Here is an 8,355-nt window from a genome sequence, read left to right as displayed (position 1 = left end):
TCCAACAAAAAAAAAAAAAAAAAAAAAAAAAAACTATAATAAATTTCCATTTCATTGCAAATAACATGAAATTAATGTCCAAAAACATTACATTCATTTAGCACATTTGTTTTCCATAATAAATAGGGCTAGTCTTTTTTTTTTATCTATTCCCATGTCTAAACTGGTTATTAGATCATATGTGCAACCAAAACTCAAAAGCTATAAAACGTGGTCATCTCTTATTTCTGAACAGCTTTTTTGATGATGTTGTATAATTCAAAATTAATTTGTAATTCCATTGTTTATTCTTTTCTGTATCCCGTTCCTGCGTATTTTGCCTATATATAATTTGCATATATAATTCTAAAGGTTTTTAGCACGGGTGATCAGATCTCTCTCTTTCTCCAGAAAGCTGCATTGTTCACTCATTCTAAATCTTTAGATGAGACACAAGGATGAGGAACTTCATCTGAAGATACGTTTGTCTTCAAAGATGGAGGGAAGGCTTACGCAATTTAACTCAATTCATCGCAAACATCTCCGCATTCGCTAATGCGTTAATTCTATAAGCACTACTGTAGCAAAAACACATGTGTGCGACATCTCCTCATGCCCTTTCGTTTTCCAGCTCACTGGCAGCCGTTCGCCACTACAGTTGGGGAAATGCACTGACCTGACGCTGAGGTGAATTCAAGCCAGCTGGCAAACCACATCTACCTCTTCTCCCCCTACAGGTTGCCATTGTTTATTAATAATCCCAGCGGTCTCTGTTGGCAGCGGTGAGGTTGAAGCAGCTGGTGGGCCTCAGTTGAGCTCGAGCGCCGAGGTTTTCTCTGTCACGAGTGTTTCCCCCACTGCCTAAGCAGTCGGGGGCCACGGCGCAGCCTTTCATTCAGCCCTTTCATTACATAATTGTATGAATTATGGAGGTTAATCGCTGCAAATGACCATGGATTTTAATAATTTATGAAGATCAGGCAAAAACAGTCGCCAGGCACCCGGTCGGCCATGAAGGGCCAAGCGCTTCCCTTCTCAGAACCATGTAATCAGCGTTTAAAGGGGTCTTGACATGGATTATTTTTAATATCTTCCTTGAGAATTGCTTATAATGTTATTAAGCAGACCTATAGTTGCACAAATGGTTATTTTCAACCCTCATTCTGACACTCTGTCTCAAATGATTTGTTTTTAAGAATTTACTCATTCAACGCTGAATGATGTAATCAGCCACTGTTTGGCTAATGTCAATACATGAGAAAAAATATCAACACCCCAATTTTGTCCATGTGAGTAAGTGTTTTGAAACATAATCCATCTAAAACAGTCATTTACAGACAAAGCATTATGAAAATTGTTGCTAACACTTTTCTTGAAGACTTTATGCATTATAATAGTATTTTGAATGCACTAATTTTGCTTTGTAATGCACCTTATAATGCACTATATGATTTGATGAATAATTGTAACCACAGTTCTAATACATTATAACACTCATCTATTCATCGCTACACCTCTAGAAAGTATAATGCATTAAAGCACATGATGAACAACCAATTACAGATATAACAAGGAATCTGCAAATATTGTAATGCATTTTAAGTTACAGTTAGTTATTATAAATTCACATAATGCATTACAACCTATATCATGAATGTCCATATAATGCATTAAAGTGTTACCAAATTGTTTACTCATGCTTTGCGATGTAGATGCTGTCAGATTCAATGCATCCTTTAACAAATATCTATTTGCAAACTCTTTGCCTCATTTACAAAACAATCTGCAGTCAAATGCTCCAAACAAACGTTTCTCATCTCTCATTTTCTTCTTAATAATAACATTAGCTTACACTGAGTTACACTGAAAAAAAAACTGGTGTTACCTACACACTTATATGAGTCTAAAAGATTGAAATGCCACATGCATTTACAAGTATCACAATAATAAAACATGGGCATGGTCTTTGCTAATATTCAGTAGAACAACATTTTATACAATCGTTCAAAAAATTTTAAAACTGACAAATTACCTTTCAGATATGATATACCCAGCTATTTGGTTGATATTTGCTCTGGCAACAAACAGTTCCACAAGAAGCCAAAACCCGATCAATATAGCACGCATACCACCGGTTTCACAGACAAGGCTTAAGCCTAGTCCTAGACTAAAATGTAAGTCTGAGCTGTTTCAAATGAAAGAAACTTGCACTGACTGATCTTAAAATATATCAGTGCCTTTGTTTTGTCTCAAAAATCACACCAGTAATGTTTGTTTTTTAAGCATGTTTATAAAAATTACTTAAATGTCCTAATTGAACTATGGCCTAATCCTGGCTTAGTCTAAGCCCTGTCTGTGAAACCGGGCCATACTGAAATAATGAATAGTTCAATTAAAATGACATTGTTGTCACATTAGTGTCCAACTATCTTTAATTTAAATATATTGTGTTTTCAGCTTCTTTTCTGGCATCTCAGAGTTGCATCTGCCCTAATGTATTTGCACAACCATTCAAGACTTCCAGGTCTATAAGATTTTGTAATGTTTAAAAAAAAAAAAGTATCTTCTGCTCAACAAGACTGCATTTATTTGATAAAAAATACATTAAAAATTGTGAAATATATTACAATTTAAAATATCTGTTTTCTATGTGAATACATTAACCGATGTTGAATACATTAAAATGTAATTTATTGCTGTGATCAAACTAAATTTTCTCCAGTCTTCATTGTCCCATGATCCTCGTTCCAAGTGTTTTGATTGACTTTCCTACCTTCCTGTCAACTTGTGTATTTGCATACCTCTGCGCACCCGGTTCACGCAAACAGGATACGTCATCAGCGCGTTCACGTACGCTATTGCACACAGAGCGAGAATGGCAGGCAAACATCAACAACCTGATCTTCCTTCCTGGTATTGTTGTACTTTTACTAACTGTGCTATAAAGTTTTCTCACCGGTGAATGACACATGATGTATTGTAGTAATGTTGTCGCTGATCGTCTGATCTGCGTGCTTATATGCGTTCAGGGGGCGTGGCTTTGAACAGTGATTTTCAGGGAGGGTGGGACGTTCGCTTTCAGTGCTATTAGGCTAAAGTTAGCATTTTCCAAGATCTTCTACTGCACCTTTAACAGCAGCTTTGTCCTCACTTTCTTTTCATAACACTGGCCTCTAGTTTTCAGTCTATAGTCTATATTTTAGTCTATAGTGTCGTTTGACTCATAATTGCACAAATCAGATCATCTCTTCAAAGAATGGCACACATATTTCCTTCAGCTTTACTGAAAGACCTATTTCAAAAACATTATTAAATGGTATGAAACAGAAAACAGAGGACGTGCCACAGTGAGATTGGGCACTTTCATAACAGCTAATATACTTAATAGCCTAATCAAAAACTCCCTATGCCCAAAACAATCTAGTTTAAATTCTCACAGCCGGCTGAAATATAAACGGATACATTTTAGATACAATTATTCTTCACAATGTCACAGGAACATTTTACAGTGAATGCAATCAGCCAGTGCGACATCAGTGATGCACTTGTGTTGTCTAAGAAATTATGAGGGACATTATAAAAATGGAGACGCAAGATTTATGCCGTAAACAAACAATAAAACTAAATGTAAACATTTTTGTTAATTGAAAAGGGACTGGAATTGTAAAAGCAAACATAACTAAAACATGAATACAATACAACCTGATATAAAAGTATAACCATGACCTATTTAAGGTATGAAAAATTGCCTTTAAAATCGGACAACTGCATGGAAATCACTCTGAACAGAATAAAACAGTAATGTCAAATTATGTTAATGCTATAAATTAATTTTTTTTTTTTTTGTTCAAATTAATACATTTAACAGCACTGTTCAAGCATAATGCCCAACATAGATTCAAACTAACACTAAACACCAATGCAAAAACACTAAATAAGGTCATAAAAAAGCTAAAAAATATAGAGTATTACACACACACAAATTATATAAATGATTTTAAATTAATATAAATTTTAAATAAATTAAATAATTAAACAGCACTAATCATGTTTAATGTTATTATTTATTTTAAAAATACGACTATGTTTGTTTGTTTACTTACTTAAATTTGAGTTTTACTCGCATAACTGAAATGACAGCATTCCCAAGATGGCCAACAAATGAAATGTGTTTGTGCAGCTCGCGTTGTTGCTCCCTATGTAGAGCATCTCAAATCACTCATTATTAGGCTGTGTTTCTTTAGTTCCTTATGAAGGCATTAGACAGTAAGGCAGTGCACTGAATTTCTGAACAGAACTCTACAGTACAGATCTCTTATACCCATGAAGTCAATCAATTTGACATGCATTTATGCTGAGCTTCTGTTATATGACTTTAAAGGCTTAAGTACTGTAACTACAGTACAGCAACAACCATTCAAAACGTCAATGATGAAACATACAGTGGAGTTCCTCTACAATGATGTGCAAATCCTGCCAAGATGACTGATAATGACACCGGTTCACGTCACTGGAGAATCTCTCAGTAATATTTGACCCATAAATGTTTGATTTGAGCGTCTATATTAACACTACGAGGCTGAGATGAATTCTGCGAGCTGGATCAATTGATCCAGCGATATTCATTTCCTCATGCCGATTTCATATTAGCATAGAAGGATTATTATCAGCGGGCTCATTTTAGCAGCTAGCTAATTTCTGTTAACACAAGGTGTTCTGAGATTACTCAAATCACTGAAACCCAGAGATCGACTTTTTACCATGCTTCTCAATTACCATATCCCGGAGAGAGAAGTGCTGGTATTATCTGCTTAAAGTCTTGAATTAATCAGAACACCAGAGATGTTCACGCCTCTGTGATGCTGTAATGACATGTGCTGCGCTAGGCAGAAGTCAGGACATTTCTTTGGCAATAAAAGAAGATGACTTTGGGTAATAACGACAAAGCTAATGTACATATTCACATATAATCATCTTGCAATCTTGTGTTTAGAATTTTGCCATGTTTTGTGTTGCATAAATGATGATTTTGATTTAAAATAGTCTGATTAAAGGGATAATTCATACAAAAATGCTCATTCTCGTGTCGTTCCAAACCTCTATGACTTTATTTCTTCTGTGGAACATAAACAAAGATGTTTTGAGAAATGTCTCAGCGTTTTTTTTTTTTGTCCTTAAAATGGACAAAATGGTCAATGTGCACAAGATCCATTTGGTTACCAAAGTTCTTTAATAATATCTTGTAAATGACGATACAATTTCATTTTTTGGTGAATTATACCTTAATGACAGGTTCCCTTTGTAAAAACTGGCCCCATATGGTGTGACAACATGCCCCATGATCAGAGTCAAAGTGTGTTAAATGTGTTTTTCCTGGACAATAACAGTGTCATTTCAGTGGAATCTGAAATTCTTATATGATGCTTAATTTATGTGATTTATTGGGTATCTATGAGCAACTGAATTTATAATTAATAAATATGATTGAATAATAAATCCATATTTGGTATATGCTAAAATTTAAACATCAATATTTAAGTCTCATCATCACCTTAGCTTTTACATATACTTTTTTTTTTTTTCATAGATACATAGTAATAGCTAGCATTCCAAAGCTTCCCAGCATTCCACTCCCTGGGAGTCATATTGTTACATTTGTAACATTGTCACACTGTTACATTTGATTCTTTAAAAAATAGTTAATAATTTAAAATGGTTTTAACTACAATAATTGGATGATGACTTAATAAATTATGTCAAATTGTTATTGTATGTATGACTGAAATTAGTGTATATTAATGTGTGTTATTTTGTGACAACATGCCTCTTTGTGTATTAAATGTTTTTCTGTGTGTTTTATTAGACAATAACTAGCAGTGAAAATAATTCCAAGTATGTACAATGACTCACTGACTTCACAAATAAATATTCACTGATGTAAAAAGTGTGACAACTAGCCCTGATCTCCTCTGTATCCTAAAACTGTAGTGCACCCAGGTTGGATAATAAATCCATGTTTGTTATGAACAATAAAATCTTAATTTCCAACATTTAAGTCTCATACCATGACCTCAGCTTTCATATAAACATAAATACTAGACAGCAGTTGGATCTGATGGATGCATCTCAGCCTTGTCATCTTTATGGTACAGACCAGCACAATAAACAAGCAGGCGTTCAGTAGCACATGATTCTTCCTGAGAACCAGGACGCCAAGACCCCCAGCTGCACCCTTTCACGTGGCAGCCAGTGCGACTCCTGCCAGCATGAGACAGTGCTCATTATTCCCTCTGCCAAAGCAGCATCGTCGTTGATATTCTTGTCTTGGCCTGCGAGTAGAGCAAGCATCCACAGTTCCACGTCTGTGGTCTGAGACGGGCTGAGAGAGGCTCTGAATGCAGACCGTATTTTATTTGCCTTGGTGAATGACGATCAGAACAGCTACAGAACGGCAGGTGCGGCAGCGAACGACAGGCTGCGTCGTGCACCTGGGCCGATTTGCACTGGGTGAGTGACACTGAGTCTCCCGGAACTTCTGCTGACATTAACAAACGGTCACAAGTGAGGCTTGTTTGTGCAACTAGATATGCAGTTAGATAGGTTAGCGTGCATTCATTGCATAAGTGAGTGAATACAATTGCATTGCTCAGACAATGCAAACTGGTTATGTTGCAACAAAAAAAAAAAAACATCCCTTCTGCAGTCCAAACGTGGCCACTAAAAGCATGCTGTGGACTGATCATTACAATTGACGGATGTCATAATTTTGCATAATATGAGCAGATGAAAAGTGCATATCGACCATGTTTGATTCACTGCACCAGTAATGGGATGTATCCCGGAAAAACTCTTTAGGGCTCTCGGCTGCGCCTTTGTGTCCATCATAATCACTCAATTACCAAAAGCTTCAAAGTCAAATTTGACATCAAGCGCAAAAGTGCGAGAGCTCCCCCAACAGTTAAGCGTCAGAAACACATTCACGTAAGTTAACCTCCAGCTTTGAGCCTCTCCATGCCCTCAACACGCCGTTTGTGGCTGAGATGTGAAGATTTGGCCTCTTTTCACCAGCAAGACGAGCTCCTCGCCACCACACGTCCGAGCTTAATGCGAGTGTGAACACTTCATATCCTTGTGCATCACGTTCCCGGTGCGATGCAGGCCGGAGGATGGAGATTGTTATGCTTTCTACTGCAGTGTGTATGTTTATTGACTTTGCAGATGCAGCAGAAAACAAAGCAGGAATCAGAAGAAGAAGAAAAAAACAGTGTTCTTGAGTGTTTGTCCTGAATGTGCAGTTGCTGAGTAGAGACATTTCTGACTGCAAAGCGGAATGATTAATTCAGCCTCTCTGAAGACATATGGTGTCATCCTCTAATAGTGATGGGACTTCATTTATGCTTTGTGCACTAATGGGCATTTAGGCTGTGAGTTGACTCAGCAGAGATAAAAAAAAAAAACAGCATCAAACCCCACACACATACACACACACACACACACCCCAGATCTCGATCAATCCGCATCCAAACTTGCAACAAGCAATGCGCGGACTGAAAACAGATCACACACGCGCGCGTGGGTTACTCGAATCGTCAAGCATCTGCAGTCCAGAGCCAGGTTCAAATCCGTACAGGAGACCCTCTCATGCCCTCAAGAAACATCATGTACTGGCCGCGCACGAGCTCCGTGAAGTGCTGCATGTAAAAATCCCTCCAACATCCAGTTTCACAAGCACCCAACGCGCCATCGCTCACACACTCAGCGTCCAGCTCAATAAAAGCTCCTTAAAGACTCACCTGAAACTGCTTCTCCCGTGTGTCGGGAATCTGACGCTCCGCGCTGCTTTAAAGTTATGTTGAGGCTCCGGGTCCGGCGGCGCGGCTCATGCTGCTGGCTCTGGTTCTGCTGTGCGGATGGGTCATCGGTCCCTCTCATACTCAAGAGGGAGAAATCCGGCGGTTCGGTTCGCTGAGCAGCATCTGAGAAACGGTCGAGTGTAAAAGCAGAGCTGAGGAGGAAATATCCGACAGCAGTGCGGCTCCGGATGCAGAGATGGAGAGTCCGACTGCTGCTGAGAAACGCGGAAAGAAACGAGGAGGAGGCGCCGAGCATCACTTTACTGGATTGTAGAGGAGGGTGATGGCAGACAGAAAGGGGAGGGACTGAAGCACATCCAGCGTTTGGAGGAGAGATAGAGAGAGAGAGAGAGCGTCTTTATTCATTATTTGATTAGTGATATAATTTGCGTTTTATTATTTTACTTTTTTAATGGCATTCTATCGTGTTATGTGTGTAAATTTGCATGCATGCCAGAAATAAAACCGATATTAGAAAAGCAACATCCCGAGACTTGGCTTTTTTTTTTATTCTTTTTTTTTC

The 8,355-nt window shown here is 37.9% G+C and overlaps 1 protein-coding gene across 1 annotated transcript in view; it reads right to left on the bottom strand.

The window, feature by feature from the left end:
- Positions 1–8,082, bottom strand: part of brinp1 (bone morphogenetic protein/retinoic acid inducible neural-specific 1) — a 171,448-nt gene extending 163,366 nt beyond the window's left edge. Inside the window, exon 1 of the mRNA XM_016507822.1 lies at positions 7,773–8,082. The gene's annotated coding sequence lies outside the window, so the exon portion shown is untranslated. The remainder of the gene's footprint in view (positions 1–7,772) is intronic.
- Between the last annotated feature and the right edge of the window lie 273 nt (positions 8,083–8,355).

Source organism: Sinocyclocheilus anshuiensis, unplaced genomic scaffold, assembly GCF_001515605.1.
Source record: "Sinocyclocheilus anshuiensis isolate Anshui unplaced genomic scaffold, SAMN03320099.WGS_v1.1 scaffold117, whole genome shotgun sequence".
NCBI classification, from domain to species: Eukaryota; Metazoa; Chordata; class Actinopteri; order Cypriniformes; family Cyprinidae; genus Sinocyclocheilus; species Sinocyclocheilus anshuiensis.
This window is presented reverse-complemented; position numbering and strand designations above follow the sequence as displayed.